General features: G+C 34.0%; 1 long non-coding RNA gene across 1 annotated transcript; it reads right to left on the reverse strand.

Moving 5' to 3' along the window:
* Positions 1–19,451: 19,451 nt before the first annotated feature.
* Positions 19,452–21,664, reverse strand: LOC129871594 (uncharacterized). Its single transcript, XR_008762272.1, has 2 exons — positions 21,055–21,664; positions 19,452–19,736 (listed from the first exon to the last, which is right to left on the reverse strand). It is a non-coding gene; the product is annotated as an uncharacterized LOC129871594 (long non-coding RNA).
* Between the last annotated feature and the right edge of the window lie 712 nt (positions 21,665–22,376).

Below are 22,376 nucleotides of genomic sequence, written 5' to 3' on the forward strand. Positions count from 1 at the left end.
ACTAAGGCTGTGCTGAGTTACGCTGAAGGAACGTCAGAGAAGTTACCTGTTTTCAGGTTAGGATTGCAATATCCGGTAAAAATCTCGACGGATACCCGGTGTAATTTTGATCAAAACGGGACAGGTATGGAAGCGTGTTGGACCCTTGACTTTTTATTTAAGTTGAAATATTATACTGTTATAATATTACTCTGCTCTTGAAAGTTACTCTCTTTCAAAAATTATGTTTACTTTAGACATAACATATTCCTCCTCAGGAGGCTTAATTTTACTTGTTAAACAAGATAATAACATTGTTAGATATGAAAATATATCCACTCGGATACTTGACTTAACGAACCAGCGATTTTCTGGACCCCCTCTCCCCGTTGGTATCAGAGCCATGATAAATGTTAAAGACGTGGAAGTAGATATTACACAAAACATGTCAACATTAGAGATAAAGATTAGACAACGAGCGGAGAGTGATTTCACTTCAACCTCACCAAAAAATGGTCAAAAGAACTTGAAAGAAAATATAAAATCTGAGTCTTAAACCTTCGTGACTTTGATTTCTAAGAATACTATTCTCCGACCTTTGAATTCCAACTCTCTACCCATCTCCCTAATCACTGAGAGGAGAGAGCTATTTATAGGGAAAAAATGAGAAAAAACGGGATATAATTTGAAATTCAAAATTTGAATTTTTTTTTTGTATAAGAAATATGCTGAATTGGTACCAAATTTTCAACAAAACGGAGGAATTTCAAGCAATGTGGATGACCAAGATCGATTTTGAAGCTTCTTGAAGCCACTACGTGGCTCAATCTCGTGAATCAGAAGGACGAAAATGTAGACACCAAGCGGCTAGGAGTACTCTTGTCGGTGAACGTTGCTCTTGAAGGAAGTAAACGCGTGAAACAGGGGTCACGCGTAGAGTGTACGCGTTGAGTATGTATTCAGGCATTTGGGGTATTTTGTTTGGGTTTTGTGTTTTTGTTAATGGAAATTGGGATGTGGCTTGGTGGTGGAATAGAATTGGAATTTGTTTTGGGCTATCGAAATTGGGATTTGTGGTGAGGGCTTTGGGAATATATAACAATTAAAAGGGAATGAGTGGTGCGTTTATGTGTATAGGTTGCTGGAAATTATATTTATTGTAGTAAGTGTATAATTGCCAAGTGTTTGTTGTGTTGTAATGATCTAATTGGATAGGTTAGTGATGTGGTGTATATTGTTTGGCGGGCTGCTGGAAATTATAATATTTAAGGGAATTGGAATGCTGGTTGCGTATGCATTGCCATGTGTAGTATATTAAATACTTGTACGTGATGTGTCTATACACGTGGTTGTTGTAATTGGGTAGGAAATTGAGTTGGGTTTGTTTTGGGAGACAAAATTGATTAGGATCGCAATTTAACCCATGATCACATGACTTTCAATTATAGCCAATTGAATTAAGAATTTAGTTGCATTGAATTTAATTAGGGAATCAGCTAAATTTTAAAAAGATGAATTGACACTAATTAATTAACGAGCATTTTAATTTTGACAAAGTAAGATAATTAACTTAATTTTAAACTAATTAACTAAAAATATAAAACTATTAATTAAGCCAAACTAATTAACTAAATATTTAGTTAAAAATTAAAATTTTTTGAGACAATTTTTGAATAACCATTAAAGGCAATAATTATAAAATATATACATCATTCAAAAATTAGAAAGAATGTCAAAAATGACTTAGAAGTAACTAAAATTATTTTTAGATTTTTGCAAACTAATTATTTTAAAATTGTTTAAAATGAAGAAACTCGATTATTAATTTATGCTGTGGATGGTCAAAATTGGATAGGGTCGACGAAAGAGATTCTGGACAAAGAAAATTCACAAATCCAATTTTGACCGACCACATCTTCATCCTTTGAAAAAAGGGATTTGTTACGGACTTTGAGAATTATGACCGAACTCTGGTATCGAGTTTCCTACATATCTCAGGTTATATGAGAATTCAGGCCACTTGTAATTCGAGACGCTTGATTTGGCACACGAATTTGAAAGAACACAAAAGCTATTCTAGTGTCGAATTATAGAGAAACCAGAATTCTCGGAAATGAGAAGGTGAAGTTTGTTGGGGTGCAGTCGAGTTTTCAACATCAAACCCGCCTACATATTCCTAAACTTAGAAATCAGACTGCTTATAGTTTGACACAATCTGTTGAAAAGGAATTCTCTTACGCTAAGACAACCTTCGATTGGAAGGAGTGAAAATTAAATCGAGTATGAAAAAGAGACTTGCAATCTCTTAGCAATAAATGTGGTGCACTTCACATCCATAATTAAGATCTTACGAGGACATAATTTCCACAACTCTTGGAGCATTGTCACTCAGGTTGGAAAATTTGCTTTTGGTGAGAGTTGAAGTTTTTCAGATACAAAGAATGAAACTGATAAACCAAGAAAAACCCACATGCCTTCTGATAGGGTTGTGGTGGAAGTCGCTCCTTAGCTCGCGTCCAAACAGTTTGATATTCTTCTTCAGACTATGTTCCAGTTCGCTGCTAAGAAAAAGTTTCACATTGTGCTGCATCTTATTTGATGTCGTCCGCACCTGTGATTTGTTTGAGAATTCATCCTCTTGGATGCTCTCGACAAAGATTGAGACAAACTCGTTAGTATAAAATATAATTCAAAATGGAGAGGTAGTGTCGTTATTATGTCGACACGTATTTATCTATTTAAACTTTTTGACGTCAGCTTTCTTCAGTTTGATGTAAAGCAAATAAAGCTTATATTGATGCAATTTAAAATATATTTCTCAAACATTATTCTCTCTCGGCTTTGTTGCTATGAAAGATAAATGGATGCGATGTAATATATTGATGTGACACAATATGTTGATGAGATATAATATGTTGATGGCCTCCTCGATGATGAGGTTATGCTGGTGACTTTCTTCCACTGGTATGAAGATGATATCCCTCTTGATAATGAATACAATGTCATTTGATTCATTGGTAGGATAATAATATTCAATTGGTAAGACATTTGTTGCTCCATCGGTAGAATAATGATGTTCCATTGATGAAATGATGATCTATTTCTAGGATATAAATGTATGTCCATCAATAGGATGAATGAAGATGATCCATCGGTAGGACATCTGTTGCTCTACTGGTAGGATAATAATGTTATTCCATTGGTTGGATATAAATATGTGTGTCCATCGGTAGGATGAATGGAGATCCATTGGTAGGATGATAATATTCTATGGTAGGGTAATGATATTCCATCGATAGGATGTATGTTATTCCATTTATAAATTGATGTTCCTTTGGTAGGATATAAATGTATGTCCTTTGGTAGAACGAATGAACATCCATTGGTAGGACGAATGGACATTCATCGGTAGGATGATGATAATCCATTGATAGGAATGATGATGTTCCATTGATTGGATGATGATATATTTCTAGGATATAAATGCATGTCCATCGATAGGATGAATAAAAATGATCCATCAGTAGGACGATAATATTCCATTGGTAGGACATCAGTTGCTCAATTGGAAGGATAATGATGTTCCATCTAAATGTATGTCCCTTGGTAGGACGGATGGACATCTATCGGTAGGATGATGATAATCCATTAATAGGAATGATGATGCTCTATTGATAGGATGATAATCTATTTCTAGGATATAAATACATGTCCATTGATAAGATGAATGAAGATTGTCCATCAGTAGGACGATAATATTCCATTGGTAGGACATCAGTTGCTCCATTGGTAGGATAATGATATTCTATCGGTAGAATATAAATGTGTGTCCATCGGTAGGACGAATAGACATCCATTGGTAGGATGATGATAAACCATCGGTAGGATATATGTGTATGTCCATTGGTTGGATATTTTGGTAAGTTTCACTTCAAACCTTCTTCAGTATTTGATGAGACTTACACATGCCCGTCAGACGTCTTCAACTCTGAAAAATATAATTTCACGTCGTTATAGACGCTTGCATGTCTTGAAAGTGGCTCTTTCGCCTGTTTTTGATCACTTTGACCTTAATAATCAAATATCGTCCTCATTTTTGAACATTTTATATTCGTTGTGGATCATGATTTGCTGGAGATTTATGAGGCATTTGTTGCCATATTTCAAATTGCTTCAAAACTTCAATGACCTTCCCTATATCCATAGAAAATTATCAATTTTGGGGAGTTATTTATTCCTTTGACTTCTCAGTATTTGTTGAGCAGAGAGATATTATGATATTTCGGCATCTTATAAACCTGCATTCACAGAAAATTTATTAGTTTTAAATGAACTGATTTGTGTTGATTTCTCCGATTGCTTGCTCCTTGTCTTGCTATCTTCGATTGCTTGCTTTGATTCCCCACTCCTTGATAGATGTAAGAAAAAAAAAATATCTTATGCAAAATATTTGATATATTAAAAGCTTTTAAGAAAGATGATTTTTTTTTAAAATAATTTGAGAAAAGGTCATTGCCAAATATCTTGTCACACATAGCTTAAATGAATATCCTTGGTTCAAAGCTTTAAGCATGTCTGATAGCTCGTTAGGAGAATTCTGAGAATCATTGATGGTTGAAGTTGGAAAATTCTGATATAGCTGAAATTTTTTATAGATAACTCTGAATTCTGATGGGATTGGAGATTGTTGAGTTTGACATTAAACTTCTAATAATGCTGGGGATCCTTTGAATCTAATCTTGAACTTTTGAAGATGACCAAAACCTCCAAATGATGCTGAAGATCATTTATAGTTAGATGTCTCGGTGAATATCAAACTATCAATAAAAGATTTGTAGAATTTTTGAGACCCTCTCAAAAATTCCGTCCCAGTTGCTTTTTATGATGCATCTTAGTCTTGACTCTTCTGTAGAAAGATCTTCTTTAAAATTTTTGAGTCTCTCTCAAAAATTCTGTCCAGTTTCTATTATAAATAAAGAACTTACGGGAGATATGATCGAACCATTGTGGCGCTTACGTATCCCGTTAAGGCAAAAATTAGGTCAAACGTAGTTTCCCTCTCGGGTGGTAAATGAGAAATAGAAAATTTTAATAAGAAAATTACCCAGGCCGGTATAGGCCGCCTACGTATCTCATTGTCAAGCATTCAGGTCAAACGTAGTTCAAATACCAAAAGGGGATATTGAAAATAGATAAATGGGTGACCGAAGCCGACATAGGCCGCCTACGTATATCATTCTTGAGAATTCAGGTCAGACATAGTTCATTATAAAAATAAATATTAAAATAAGCAAGCATAGAAACAATTACAAGCAAATGATACAATTACAGGGAAAGATACAAAATAAATTTCTAAATCTTCAAACAAAGTATCTCTTGACAGCATTTGAGTTGATCGACAACGTGTGAGAGACAAGTTAGTGTGTAACTGTGGTATATCATCATATGAATGTATCGATGTATTGTCCAAGCAAATTGATGCATCTTCTGAGTATTTGTCAAATAGTCATGAATTCTGGTTTCTTTGATACATTTGTCATCTGCCAAATTAACGGTTTTAATCTAATTTCATTTTTCGAACTCATTATTCGCTTCATTTTGATCATTCAGCTTTTGACATGACATGATATTGACAGATTTTAAATTATTTTTACTGAAATCATAAATAAAGATCGTTAGATAGCAAAAGTAAAGTATTTAAAGCAAATTTTCACAATAAAGTAGGCTTTTATTTAAAATAAAGAAATAAAACCTTGGCCATGGTCATGGACCAATTTGCCTTTATCAAAACATTACGAGGAGAATTAAGCATAATAAGGTAAAAGTGACATAAAGGGGTATTGAGCCTTTTCAGACTACCACTGGCTTTTCAAAAATAACATAAAACTCATCTTTATCTATCAAGATGAGCGAGGAACTAAGAGAGGATTGGATGTCCAATTAGGCACTTGTTCTTTTGGCTCGACATCTCATATGCCTGACGTCTCGATCATTACAACATCACTTTCTTCAAACAGATTTCTAACTTCTCCCCCTAGACTAACATTATTGTCACACTTTCGCACTGAAAAAGACTGGTACATATGAGGAAAAGGCTTTGATGGAGCATGATCAACTATCTTTGTGTTCTGACCCTTCTTTGGCTCTAAAGCAATAGGTTAATGGTGCCATAATTACAGATTCAGATCTCTCATTTTTACTTAGTGAAGCTACGACATTTTCAAGATTGTCAGGTTTGACTGGGACTATCACCTTATTTGTATACCAATCATTTTCATCTTTAATCATGTTAATAGTCACCTCTCCATGATTCGGCAGGGGGTTATTATTAACAGTGGGAGCTGCAGTTTGGAGAGTGACAACCTTTTGATCTATCAGGTCTTGAATTTTATGCTTCAAGTTGATACAGTCCTCAGTGGTATGTCCAGCACCTCCTGAATGATAAGCACAATAAAGATCTGGTCTATAAAGTTTAGAATTGACATTGATGTTCTCTGGGTCAATTATTTGTATCATGCCAGCCATTTTCATCTCTCAAAAAGTTATGTTAGGCTCTTAATCATAGGAGTAAAGACTTGAGAGGGTTTATTCTCTAAGTTTGGGTGATAAAGGTTGTAATTATTTTGTGGAGGTGGAGGTACTTGATGATAGTTCATAGGATTTCAACGAGTAGGTGCTGGCATTTGGAAATTTGGGTATTATGGAGTTTGGGGGCCAAGAGGAGCATTTTGGTAGTGCGGAAGTAGGTAATTAGAAGGCAGAGTTTGATAACTTGGTTAGACGTAGAAAATTAGGTAGGAATTTTGTAGAGATGGGGGATAGGTTTTGAAAGGTGAGGCTTTTTTGGAGATAAAATTGGATGATCTCTGTGTCCTTCTATCAGGCGCATAAGAAATAAATGACACATCTTCTTTTTTATTTTTGAATAAACTCGAGGACCCAGCTTGGACAGTCACATGGGTAATCCTTTTGTTCTTAAGACCGTCTTCGATGGTCTCACCTATTTTGACCACCTCAGCAAATTTTGCTCACACGAGCAACAACATCCTGGTTATAGTATTCAGGCTCTTGAATGCGTACAAAGACTTCAATAATCTCTTTTTCAGTCATGGGAGGTTGAACTCTGGCAGCCTCTTTTATCCAATGGTAGGTGTACTCTCAATAGCTTTCAGTAAACTTTTGCTTGATTTTCTCCAAAGAGTAACGATCGGGAACAATCTCCACATTGTAAGCAAATCTTTTGATGAAATCTATTCCAACTTGGCCATTGTTTTATTTCTTGAGAAGTAAACCATTACAAGGCCTCTCCGCTTAAGCTTTGGCTAAAGAGACGCATTAATAAAGCCTCGTTCTTCCCAATTCCTATGAGTTAATCACAATATGCTCTCGAATGAGCCAAAGGATTTCTGGTTCCTCCGAAAGTATTAAATTTCAGTACTTTGAACTCTTCTGAAAGGTTCAGATCTGGATGAATACACAAATGTTCATAATTCAACCAACAACATCCGAGGTATAGTGAAACTCTTTCATAGCTTTTATAATTTTCTTTTTCATACTCTACTTAGTCATTTCCTCTTTGGTACTCCACTCCTTCTCCTTCTTCTCATTGTAATTAGGCTCGGGATATGTAGTGTAAAGAGGATATGATTTCGGTAGTGTTGTAATATAAAAAGTGGTTTTTAAAGGTATGGGTTGAGTGGTAGGTGAATTTATAGCATTTCGATAAGTAGTCTGGTACATGGGAGGGAATGTTTGAGAATTGTTGGCATCTGGGCCTTGAAAGGGAGGGAAAGCCTGGGAGTTGTTGACGTTCGATCCTTGAAATGGCAAAATGTCTAAGAATTGTTGGCATTTAGGTCTTGGGAAGGCGATGATGCTTCGTATGATGAGCTAGCATGATGTGAATTAGGAGTAGTTAAATCGATGGTTAGTGATCTCTGAGTTGGAACAACATGAGGATTATTTGGGATGTTTTTCAAAGGATTTTGTGGATGAAGATGGAGCGGAGGCCTTCCTTCGCCTGGAACCGACGTGTTGGCGGCAATAGCTAGGTTTGACAAATCTCAATTCTTTTGTATCTCAACTCTCATCTCGGCGATCTATTGCGCCAACTATGCAATCAATTTATTTTGTTCAGCGACGATAGGATCTGTCATAACAATATCAGTCAAATCAGTGTCTTCATTATTTCCAGTCATTTTTCTTTTTCCTATTATCAAATTTCAATCGGGGAAGGAATCTTTAGGCACTTTAGATCTCATGAAGTATGGATGCTCGGCCAGATTATCAACACAGATCAATTCTAACTACCTATACAGAAAATAATTCAAAAGGTAAATATGTCAGTTTGCATTCATAACATATAATGTAAAATATCGCACATGAAAAAGATAAACATATAAGAGTTGCTTTGTTTGAAGACAAGATAACCCACGAGTATTGAAAAATGACAAAATAGATAGAGATTTGCCTATTGAATTTAGGATTTAGTGTATCAAGAAAGATGATTTGCGTTGAGTCATAATCTTCTTGCATCTTTCACGGTTGTATCTCGAATCTATTGATGTGATATTGGTATTTCTTTGTAAAATATGAAGGGAAAAAGCAAGCTTTTAAAAGATAGAGGTCAAACCTTGAAAGGCTGCCTACGTATCTCACGAAGGAGATACCAGGCCCTACATAGTTTGACTAACTTGAGACTTTTCCGACTTGAGATGACAAATCATCCATTTTTTGAGAGGAGAGAGTAAGATTTAGTACTTTAAAGTGAAATTCGAATTTTGTAGGAAAACTAAAGACTCTAGGAGCATTTGGTCGCATTTTTGATAGGGACTTGATATTTATGCTTTGGGGGATTTAGAATTTTTTTTGAAAAAGAGTGGCTAAAATGTCTTTAAACAGAGCAACACATTTACTCAAACAATTATGACATAAAGCATATAAACAGTTATTGCACGTCTTAAACAAATATGTGACCCTTTTGTGTCAAGGGTAGGCCTAATGATTTGAAGGATGTATAACGTCATTTGAAACGTTCCATTTGACCAAAACTTATTATGAATAAACTGAATGGGAATTCATAATGGGGAATAAGGGATACAAATAACCAGTCCCACGTAGGGCTACAATTCTAAACTAAGCCTTCATGGAAAAACTTTCGTTCTTGACTTCTTGACATCTCCGAACATCAACCTCTTTTGGATAGAATATCAACTTGTGAAGATTCTTTTTTGACTAGACTAAACTATTAAAATAAGCTCTCAACCCCAACGAACAATGGTTCGCCCAACATTGTATACATCCTTTAAATTAAGCACATAAGCATGAGCGTCAAATTGGGTCGTGGGCCTTTTGGACTCAGGGTGGTCCTTCTAATGGGTCCAACACGCCTTGAGTGTTGGGTCAACTTAGTGCTAATTAAAGGGATTTGGCTTCGCTCTACGCTAGGTTGACTAAGAGTGGGCTTTATTTTATTATATCGGTGACCCAAGCGGACAACTCGGACTGGAAGAAGTTAGCGACCGTTGACCATCCAGTAGCCAACTCATTTCGCCAGGGTACCCCTTAAATAAAGAAACTAAACTACTAATTATTACATTCCCGAATAGTTAGTCAAGATCAAATCTAATGGTTAGAACCTAATTAATCCCCAATAGAGTCGCCATTTATGTTATGTCAGAAAAAGACGGTTTAAAATTAATTTAAACTTTTAGAGAAAAAAATCAATTTTAAAAAAGAGAGTCACCACTTAATTTTTAAGGAAAATAAGGAAGCCTTAATTTTAAAGACCCTAACAGATTTAAGACTTAAAATTAAAGAAAATGGGTAAGAGGTTCTTATTTTCACTTTGAGAAGGTGCTATCATTCAAAGTGGCCGTTAACGCGCGGTTATCTGACGATTTGAAAAATTAGATTGTTTTTACTAACTTTGAAATATTTTTTAAAAATAAATAAATACATTAAAATTGTTTTAAAGGAATTAACTTGAGACAATTGAATTATTAACACAAAATGAATAAATACGATAGGTTTGAGATCATTCATTTTTATTTTTTTTATTTTTTAGAGAGAGAAAAAAAGATCTTAATCAAACGAGATTTAAATTGTTAAGGACAAGTAAACTTTGACCAATATTTTTTGATTATGTAAATAAAATAAAATGAAATAAAAAAATATAAAGAGTTGATAAAATGAAATTTGTTAAAATAAATCAACACAAAGAAAATAGTTCATTTTTGGGGAAATTCGACTAAGTTAATTTAAAATATGTAAGGTTAGAATTAACTATAATTAGTCAAATATTTATAATTTGTTATGAATATACTACCTTAACAATTAATTACACGGAGAGAGTAAGAAATATAAAATAGAAGAGAGTGATTACAAATTTGCAGTATGTAATTATGTTTCTTCGGATGGATGTTTTTGTGCCAAAATGATGGCATTTTATAGCCATCAAAGAAGAAGAAAACCAAGTGGGTTAGTTGCCCACTTTGAGTGGCCCCCACTAATATAGAATATTATGTTAAGTGGACAATCCACTTTCATAATACTCCCCTTGGATGTCCACGTGTAAAAAAAAACTTTACAAAACATAATATACATATTTATCATGAATATCCATAAAGCTTGTGTCTACATATTTAGTAATACGCCTTGATTGCTGCCTCATTAAAAACCTTACCAGGAAAATCCAGTGGGACAAAACCTTGGTTAAGGAAAAAAGAGTGCAGCGTGTATTTTACTCCTCCTGATGAAAACTTCATTTGATATTTTGGAGACGGCGCATTCCAACCTTATGCCTTAGCTTCTCTAAAGTTGATGTTGGTAATGCCTTTGTGAATAAATCTGCAAGATTATCACTTGAACGAACTTGTTGTACATCAATTTCACCATTCTTCTGAAGATCATGTGTGGAGAATAATTTTGGTGAAATGTGTTTCCTTCTGTCTCCTTTTGTGAAGCCACCTTTCAATTGAGCTATGCACGCGGCATTGTCTTCGAATATAATTGTGGGTATTTTAACATTATTTTCCAGACCACATCTTTCTTTGATGAACTGTATCATCGATCTCAACCACACACATTCTCTATTTGCTTCATGAATTGCTATTATTTCAGCATGATTTGAAGAAGTAGCAACAATGGACTGTTTTGTAGATCGCCATGATATAGCAGTCCCTCCGTGTGTAAACAGATAACCTGTCTGAGATCGAGCTTTATGTGGGTCTGATAAATAACCTGCATCTGCATAACCAATAAGGTCTACGCAACCTTTGTTAGTATAAAACAAACCCATATCAATAGTACCCTTCAGGTATCGCAAAATATGTTTGATACCGTTCCAATGCCTTCGCGTTGGGGATGAACTATACCTTGCTAGCAAATTAACAGAAAATGTTATATCAGGCCTAGTTGCGTTAGCAAGATATATAAATGCACCAATATCACTGAGATATGGTACTTCAGGACCAAGAATTTCTTCATCCTCTCTTGGAGGTCGAAACTGATCTTTTTCCACTTCAAGTGATCGAACAACCATTGGAGTACTTAATGGATGTGCTTTGTCCATGTAAAATCTTTTTAAGATTTTCTCAGTATAGGCAGATTGATGGACAAAAACTCCGTTTGCTAAATGTTCAATTTGCAGACCTAAACAAAGTTTTGTCTTTCCAAGGTCTTTCATTTCAAATTCTTTCTTTAGATATTCAATTGCCTTTTGGACCTCTTCAGGGGTTCCAATGAGATTTATATCATCAACATAAACGTTGAGTATAACAAATTCTGATTCCGTTTTCTTAATAAAAACACATGGACAAATGACATCATTTATATAACCTTCATTTATTAAGTACTCACTAAGGCGATTATACCACATACGCCTTGATTGTTTCAAACCATATAATGATCTTTGCAGTTTTATTGAGTACATCTCCCGAGACTTATTACATGCTTCAGGCAATTTTAATCTTTCTGGTATTTTCATGTAAATTTCATTATCAAGTGAACCATAAAGGTAAGCTGTAACCACATCCATTAGATGTATATTAAGATTTTATGTACAGCTAAACTGATGAGATATCGAAATGTTATTCCATTCATAACAGGTGAATATGTTTTTTCATAGTTGACTCCGGGTCTTTGAGAGAATCCTTGTGCAACAAGGCGTGCGTTATATCTTACAATTTCATTTCTCTCATTTCGTTTTTTAACAAAAACCCATTTATAGCCAACTGGTTTTACACCTTCAGGGGTTTGGACTACAGGTCCAAAAACCTCACGTTTAGCAAGTGAGTCTAATTCTGATTGAATTGCCTTTTGCCATTCTAGCCAATCACATCTACGTCGACATTTTTTGACGGATTTAGGCTCAAGACTTTCACTATCTTGCATGAGATTAAGTGCAACATTATATGCAAAAACATTATCAACTGTGATTTTAGATCGATCTAAATTTATCTCATCACCGAAAGAATTTATTGAAAGTTCTTCATTTACTTGAGTCTCTGGTTCACTGATTTCTTCAGGAATATCAGAATTACTCAAATCTTGACCTTCTTCCGGAGGTTCTATTGTAGTATCATCTTTATTATTTCTCACGCTTCTCTTTCTAGGATTTTTATCCTTTGAACCCAACGGTCTAGCACGCTTCTGGAGTGTTTGAGATTCAGAAGCTATGATACTTGTAGATGTCCTTTTGGGACATCAATCCGGATAGGTACATTCACTGCAGGGATATGTGACTTAGTTATCCGTTTCAAATCAGTAAATGCATCTGGCATTTGATTTGCTATTTTCTGCAAATGGATGATCTTCTGGACCTCCTGTTCATATGTGCGGATACGTGGATCAAAATGTGATAGTGATGAAATTTTCCACGCAATTTCTTTTTCTTTTTTGGGTTCCTTTTTCTCTCCCCCTAATGGCGGGAAAATTGTTTCATCAAACCGACAATCTGCAAATCGAGCAGTGAATAAGTCTCCAGTCAACGGTTCAAGGTATCGAATTATGGAGGGTGAGTCAAACCCAACATATATGCCTAACCTTCGTTGAGGGCCCATTTTTGTACGTTGTGGTGGTGCTACAGACATGTATACCGCACAACCAAAAATTCTTAAATGGGCTATATTTGATTTATGACCAAATACTAATTGCGACGGAGAGTATTTATTATAATGTGTCGGTCTGAGACGTACAAGTGCTGCTGCATGTAAGATAGCATGACCCCAAACAGTAATTGGCAATTTTGTTTTCATTAGTAGAGGTCTTGCTATCAATTGTAGGCGCTTTATAAATGACTCTGCAAGGCCATTTTGAGTATGAACATGAGCAATAGGATGTTCAATTTTTATCCCAATTGATAAGCAATAATCATTAAATGCCTGGGATGTAAATTCTCCAGCATTATCAAGGCGAATGACCTTAATTGGATAATCTGGGAATTGCGCTCTCAATCTTATTATTTGTGCTAACAACTTTGCAAACGCCAGGTTGTGAGATGATAACAGGCACACATGAGATCATCTAGATGATGCATCTATTAGGACCATAAAATATCTAAACAACCCACTAGGTGGATGAATAGGGCCACATATATCCCCATGTATACGCTCTAAAAATCTAGGAGATTCGATGCCGACCTTCAGGGTCGATGGTCTGGCAATTAATTTGCCTTGATAACAAGCAGCATATGAAAATTCATTATTTGTAAGAATCTTCTGGTTCTTTAACTGATGTCCAGTTGAATTTTCAAGAATTCGTCTAATCATTATTGATCCAGGATGACCTATTCGATCATGCCATAGCACAAATATATTTGGATCAGTAAACTTCTGGTTTACGATCATATTTGCTTTAATTGCACTAATATTTGCATAATATAGGCGAGATGACAGAGTTGATAATTTTTCCAAAATATATTTCTGGCCTGAGACACTCTTGGTTATACCAAGATATTCAATATTCATATCATTTAATGTCTCAACATGATATCCATTTCTGCGGATATCTTTAAAACTTAACAAGTTTCTTGGGGATTTAGAAGAAAATAGTGCATCTTCTATAACAATTTTTGTCCCTTTAGGCAGAATTATAGTAGCTCTTCCGGAGCCTTCAATCATTTTGGAATTGTCAGATATCGTAGTAACATTAGCTTTTCTTCTAAGCAAGTTGGAAAAATATTTCTCGTCTTTAAAAATAGCATGAGTTGTTCCACTATCAATTACACAAATATCTTCTTGATTTATCATTGATCCAAACAAGATTTGAGGCATTTCCATATTTTCTTCAATAAAAAATAAAATATGTATTAACACATGGTATATTACATAAATTTTTATTTATTTACATTGATTAGAAAAATACAAACATCATATTTAATATAGATAAAAAAAATATTTACATATTATTAGTCCTGTCAATATTCATATTTTCATCTGGAAAATTAAAGAAATCAGCTACATCCAGATGCATAGGCTCAATATTATCTTCAGAGATAAAATTTATCTCTGGATTATTTTCTGCCCTTTTTAATGATGCCTGATATAGCTGAACCAGACATTTTAACGACCGGCAAATCCGCGACCAGTGCCCCACACCTCCACATCTATGACATATTGTTTTTGAATTATTTTTCGGTAAAGCTTCTGGCTTTTTACCCTACCTTTTATATTGCTGGTTATTTCTTGATGCCAGCTGAGCATCATGATTAAAATTTCTTCTTTGACTACGACCACGACCACAACTGGGGCCATGACCTCTTTCTCGTTAGTTAGAATTTGCCTGATTCACTTCAGGGAGTGGCAAAGAACCAACTGGTCGACTATCATAATTTTTCATTAATAGTTTATTATGTCTTTCAGCAATTAGAAAGTGAGAAAGTAATTCAGACTATTTTTTAAATTCTTTTTCGCGATATTGCTGCTGCAGGAGCATATTCGCGGATGAAAATATGGAGTGTGTCTTTTCAAGTTTATCTTGCTCAGTGATCTCTTCTCCGCATAAATTTAATTGAGCTATAATTCTAAATAAAGCAGAATTATATTCAGTTGTATTTTTGAAATCCATTAATCTCAGATTTAGCCAATCATGACGAGCTTGTGGAAGCATGACAAACTTCAGGTGATCATATCTTTCTTTTAAATTTTTCCACAATTTAAGAAGATCTTTTAATGTAAGATATTGTAATTTTAGCCTCTCGTCAAGATGGTGACGAAAAAATATCATGATTTTAGCACGGTCTTTGATTGGATGCCATATTGTCATCTTTAATGATGTCTGCCAGACCCATTGATTCTAAATGAATTTCAGCATTAAGTGCCCATGATGAGTAGTCTTTTCCAGAGATATCAAGAGCAGTAAATTCAATTTTAGAAATATTTGTCATTTTATAAAAATAAAATTAAATAAAACTCTTACCACTTTTGTTACCTTGAAAAATTAGTCGAAACCTCGTGCTGATAACGTGTTATGAATATACTACCTTAACAATTAATTAGACGGAGAGAGTAAGGAAAATAAAATAGAAGAGAGTGATTACAAATTTGCAGTATGTAATTATGTTTCTTCGGATGAATGTTTTTGTGCCAAAATGATGGCATTTTATAGCCATCAAAGAAGAAGAAAACCAAGTGGGTTAGTTGCCCATTTTGAGTGGGCCCCACTAATATAGAATATTATGTTAAGTGGACAATCCACTTTCATAATATAATTAAAACAATTAAAAGAACAAAGAGTTAATGATTTTGGGCCCCTTTTTGGGCCTAATTCGCCGTTGCTTTTGGAATTTATCCCAATTCTCGTCCTGTGTATATTAGTTGTATATTGACTGTATATCATCTCTTTTTTGGCTTTTGCAATCTGTATACTTGCTTTCCTGATCCTATATCAGCTTCTCAATAATTTGAACAAAATGGAATTGGCTCGAAACTCAACGATATGCAATAGTAGAGTCCAAAATGGACTCGGATTGATGTCACATGAAAAAATTAAAAATGATAAAGATTAGAGAAAAGCACCCAATGACACATTATTGATAGTTGATACATATATAAAAATACAAATATAAATGTCACGACTTGTTAATTCAGCAAACAAATATAAATTGTAATTCAACGTAATCTAAATTTGCTAGTGCATTTTTATCCTTGACTTATTCAACAAAGAGATTTGTCAAAGGTGTAGCCGACATTCTAAAAATATACTTGAATAAAAACTGAATTCAAATTGGTATGCCTACCAATCATAAAACATGCATTAAAACTAGAGTTAAGAAAGATTCTTAAAACAAAGAGAAACCCATTAGAAAGAGGATCCATACCCCAAAAATTAAATATAACATGCTTTAATAAAAGAAAATAATTTATAAGTTGGTTAAAAAAGGACAGTCCGGTGCACTAAAGCTTTCGCTATGCGCAGGATCCGGGAAAGGATTATAAGTTAGTTAGTGAAACAATATTAAATTCTTTTACATATTAGATTATCATGGATAAAGAATCCAAACAAAGCCATTTTTAGCAAAAAAGAGATTGGAGAAACAAACTTTACATACGTTAAACATGTGCAGTAATTAATATAGAGTCATAAACAAAAAATAAATAAAAATAAAAAATAAAATAAAGTAAAATAAAATGAACCAAGGAACTAGACTAACAACAGGGGTTCCCATAATATACCATTTTGTTCAACTGACATGCATTCACGATATGTAATATCAACTCATTGTCCAAACCAAAATCTTTATCCCAAACTTTCCTTTTACAAGTAATACATAAAATAAACAAGAACAAAAATAGATAGTAAAGTTTAAACAATAATTTACATTTAATGAAGGTTTTTTTGGAATGCTCATTTTAAGCTCATTTTATATAGTTCTCAAACATATGACTGCGAGGGTATGAGCAGAGCATTGCAAACCAATTCTCGATAATACTTATTAATCTTATCATGATTTAAACAATAAGCAGAAATAAAAATAATAATAATAAAAATTCAGTACAATGATACAAGCTAATAAAATGAAAAGTAGAATTTTAAAAATGAACCAGGCAAGAACACAAACATAGAAATTACAGAATAAACGTTTAAGATCAAAGCTTGGCGTCTTAGACAAGCAATTAATTATGAAATAATTTTTTCAAAGAAACATAACAACAAATATTTGAATCTAGGGACCACTTAATGTACAAACAGAGACAACAAATTGTCAAGAGAAATAATAAGACATCTTCCAACAACCAAAATCATATCCTTACTACGAAATCTTAAACACGAACAACACTACTATATTTAGAGATTCAACTCTACAACCGAAAAATAAAAATATACAGAACTAAAAGGAGGAGATATTACCTCTTCCGGAGCTGTGAACTAGAGACGACGAGCGGAGAGTGATTTCACTTCAACCTCACCAAAAAATGGTCAAAAGTACTTTAAAGAAAAATATAAAATCTGAGTCTCAAACCTTCGTGAGTTTGATTTCTAAGAATACTATTCTTCGACCTTTGAATTCCAACTCTCTACCCATCTCCCTAATCACTGAGAGGAGAGAGCTATTTATAGGGAAAAAATAGGTCAAAAATAAGGAAAAAGGGATATAATTTGAAATTCAAAATTTGAATCTCTTTTTGTATAAGAAATATGCTGAATTGGTACCAAATTTTCAACAAAACGGAGGAATTTCAAGCAATGTGGATGACCAAGATCGATTTCGAAGCTTCTCGAAGCCACTGTGGCTCAATCTCGTAAATCAGAAGAACGAAAATATAGACGCCAAGCGGCTAGGGGTACTCTTGTCGGTGAACTTGCTCTTGAAGGAAGGAGACGCGTGAAACAGGGGTCACGTGTAGAGTGTACGCGTTGAGTATGCATTCAGGCATTTGGGGTATTTTGTTTGGATTTTGTGTTTTTGTTAATGGAAATTGGGATTGGGCTGGGTGGTGGAATAGAATTGGAAATTGTTTTGGGCTATCGAAATTGGGATTTGTGGTGAGGGCTTTGGAAATATATAACAATTAAAAGAGAGTGAGTGGTGCGTTTATGTGTCTGGATTGTTGGAAATTATATTTATTATAGTAAGTGTATAATTGCCAAGTGTTTGTTGTGTTGTAATGATCTAATTGGATAGGTTAGTGATGTGGGGTATATTGTTTGGCGGGCTGCTGGAAATTATAATATTTAAGGGAATTGGAATGCTGGTTGCGTATGCATTGCCATGTGTAGTATATTAAATACTTGTACGTGATGTGTCTATACACGTGGTTGTTGTAATTGTGTAGGAAATTGAGTTGGGTTTGTTTTGGGAGACAAAATTGATTAGGATTGCAATTTAACCAATGATCACATGACTTTCAATCATAGCCAATTAAATTAAGAATTTAGTTAAATTGAATTTAATTAGGGAATTAGCTAAATTTTAAATAAGATGAATTGACACTAATTAATTAATTTTAAATAAGATGAATTGACACTATAAAACTATTAATTAAACCAAACTAATTAACAAAATATTTAGTTAAAAACCAAAATCTTTTTGAGACAATTTTTGAATAACCATAAAAGGCAATAATTATAATATATATATATATATCGTTCAAAAATTATAAAAAATGTCAAAAATTACTTAGAAGTAACTAAAATTATTTTCAAACTTTTGCAAGCTAATTATTTTAAAATTATTTAAAATGAAGAAACTCGATTATGAATTTATATTATGGAGGATCAAAATTGGGTATCAACACCATTAATCAAGTCAACACCTACATGTGACAAGTTAGTCATTGCAAACAACGACAAGTGAGGCTTGCTCAGTTGGTTAAGCACCTCCACCCACGACCGGTAGGTCCTGGGTTCGAGTCACATTGGAGTGGAAGTGTGGAAACACTATAAATCCTCCAAAATAGAGGTTAAAAAAAAAAAAAAAAAGTCATTGCAAACAACTCAGATCCTATTCTATTTTATTTTTCACGACTTAAGGATGATAAATATGAAACCGAGGCATTTAATATAAGAGGTACTCGACTAAATAGTAGGACACATTGGTTACATGTTAAATCACACTCTTTATAAAGTAACAAATACATACAAGTAGTGAATTCGAAATTATTTAAATTAATAGCCAAACTGATCAAAATTTTAAGCCATCTTTCATCTTGTCTATAGAAGAAAACAGAGTACAGGGAGATACCATCGTATATTATTTAAACAATGTTTTGAAAAAATGAATTTACACTCAGAATAGCATAGCAAATTCAAATAGGGATCTAAAGATAGAAAATTAATAAATTTTAAGATGCATAAGAGCTATGATATAAGCTTTCATTCCAGAATGCTAAAGAGCAGCCCCAAAGGTAAGCTATTTCTCACTCAAACAGGCCCTCGATTGGCATTACCGATGGGGCTTTTGGTTGATACCGCACTAACCGGTTTTAAACCCACATAGAATTCTAATTCAGAATAGGCAAGCAGAAATGACATTTCGGCGACAAATATAGACTTCCGTAATACAGAAGATAGAAACTTTAGAGTCGATAAAACTAAACACAAAATTTTTAGACCACATTCTTGATATAGAAGAATACATAAAACTTTTTTTCAATTTCAAAATAGCGATAAGCTCTAAAAAAAAGTAAAGGAAAAGCTTTCATTCTAGAAGCGTTAACTTCCCGCCCTCTTCCCTTTCATCCATTACCGTTGGCGCAATAGGCTGCTCAATTTGCCTTCTTGGCTCTTCTTGCCCTTGTATCTAGAGTTATGTGTGTCTAAAGAGGGAAATGAGAAGGAAATCAATAGCTATATAACATGGATTGCAATTAAATAATTTAAAGAGGGAATCAATTACAACAGTATCAAGTTTTGTCTCAAAAGGAGACCGACAGGGCTCAATCCAATGTACCAGATGTTACCATCAAAAAAAATATTTAGGAGAAAACTCTTGAACATGAGAAATCTGCAAAGAACTTGGCAAGTTAAGCTTTAGAGACACAAAGACTTGAACTTATTTTTCATGTCATGATGAAACCAAATAGAAAACTGGAAAGGGAAGAACGTGCTTAACACTTGAAAGCTGACCATATTAATCTAGTGACCGGATATGATCAAATAGATATAAAAGTATATTTGTTTTCACACCAAAATTTGAGAGTTATACAAATCAATAAGCAACTTGGAACTAAACAATTTCATTAACTTAGGCATCTAATTTACAAATCAATTCAAGACATTCCATTGGAAAACTCCTATACAGCTCCAAACAAACAGCTAATAACTCTTTTGCAGGTCAATATTTCAAAGTGATTCGAGCGATTACTTAAGCTCAAAGAACAACTCACATCAACCAAATAAGTTTAGTATGTGCAAACTATTTCGGGTAGGACAATAGAGGGAGGGACAAGGAAATTTAAGAATAGTGATTTATTTACACAGTGAGAAAAGAAACTTAGACACAATTTATTAATCCATACTAGAGATGTAGATCGTCATGAGTTAAAGGAAGTTATCAGTAGTGAAGGAAAGCTATTAAGCATAGACATGTGAGCTGAAACAAAGCTGAATGAAATATCCAAGAGTTTGAAAAGAAAAAAAAATGGGTGGACAAACTGGATGCAATTTAAACTAAGCGAAAACTAAATTATAAAAAAGGGCAGCTCGGTGCACTAAAGCTCCCGCTATGCGCGGGGTTCGGGGAAGGGCTTGACCACTAAATTATATCATTTGTAAATAAAGTTCTAATTTAACTCGAAAAAGAACTGACATGAAAATCAAACTTAGATCAATCAAAACCCTCAAACAAGAACATAACTTAAGTCTGATTTATGAATTCGATCTACCACTCAAACAATAGTTAATCCATAGCAAATACTTACAAGGATTGGCTGAAAATTTCAACTGAAGTTGATAAATGTCCAAATCCAACATGAACCAGAACATACCAAAAACTAAATTAAATTGACTATGCACAAATTATATCATAAATGTCACACCTCGAACCAAACTGATTAAGGCTACATCTAGACTAGCATAGGATTAAACTAGTAAAGAGATTAGACTAACGAAAACGAGATAAAGGGGTGAGTATACCTTTCGCAGAGCAACAAATTGGACAATGAGTTATAACAAGGATGAGCTTCCACACCGACTTTGAGTGCGAGTGATAACAGAGAGATAGCAAGAGTGATGTGAGTATCTAGGAAACTAGAAAAAGCAAAGAAGAATAGAAAAAGTAGTGAATGCAAGAGTGCGAAAAACTCAAATATTTTCCAAACTCTCCGTCACTTCTCCCCTCCCCCTTTCTAATGAAAATAAGTGCGATATTTATAGCCAAAAATAGTGAATTTGAATTTCAAAAAGAGCCGTTTGAGAGGGGAACTCCAAGATCTTGTTTGAATTCAATATTTGAATTCTTTATGTCTTTCACAGATTAAGAAAAGTAGATGAAAAAGGCTGACAAAGGGATGAGGTTACCTTCTCCCAAATTGATTTGAGGGAGATGGTTGAGCCCAAATCCCACCGGATTTTGAGGAATTTTCACAAGTGGTTAGATTCTGCTTCTTGTCGTTGAAAAACGAGAGATGAAAGATGTGTGTGAAGAGTGTGTTGTGCATTTTTTTGGGAAAAGGGAAAGAGAAGAGTATTGGGTTAGGATAATTTGAAGTGGAGTGGGTCGGGTATGTGATACTTTTGGCCAGATTTGTCTAAACAATTGGTGAGAATAATAGGGTTGAAAGGACCAGGTCCTTTGGTTCAAATTTTCACCAAATTTAAACGGCGAAACCAATCGGTAGCCACCTAAAGTTGATACCAACTTTCACTTATACACCTCAACTAGACTTTGTTCATTTTAGACACCTCAAGTAAGGCTCCGATGTCTCATTTTGACACTTTTTTAACAATTACCAAAATATATTAAGTGTGTGTAATGCACTTGCCTGACGTGTCCAAAATAACAAATTAAATAAAGACACATGACATATATATATATCAAAAATAATTATCAAATAATGACTTTTGAATAGAAAAAAATGACCAATAATTTGATGACGGGTGACATTTTTTTATCCAAATAATAATTTTTTTTAAAAATAAAAATTAACAACTATTAACCCCACCCACCCCCACCCCACCCCACCAAATCTTCTTCTCCTCCAACACCCACCCAATGCTATCCATATCATCTAAAGAGGAAAAAATGAAGCTATAATGACAAATAAAAATATAAATCAAATTGGATAAAAAAATCCGATGAACCTCCATTTTATCCGGCAAGATTAATACAAATCTAAAATTATTTTCTTTGAAATTGTTAAAGAATTCAAACCTTAAAGAACCCATAATAAAATTCGAAGTCCAATTAAAAAACAAATGGGCTATTCTCCAATTTCTCAGATTTTTAAGAACAACTT

This window comes from Solanum dulcamara, chromosome 10 (genome assembly GCF_947179165.1).
Source record: "Solanum dulcamara chromosome 10, daSolDulc1.2, whole genome shotgun sequence".
NCBI classification, from domain to species: domain Eukaryota; kingdom Viridiplantae; phylum Streptophyta; class Magnoliopsida; order Solanales; family Solanaceae; genus Solanum; species Solanum dulcamara.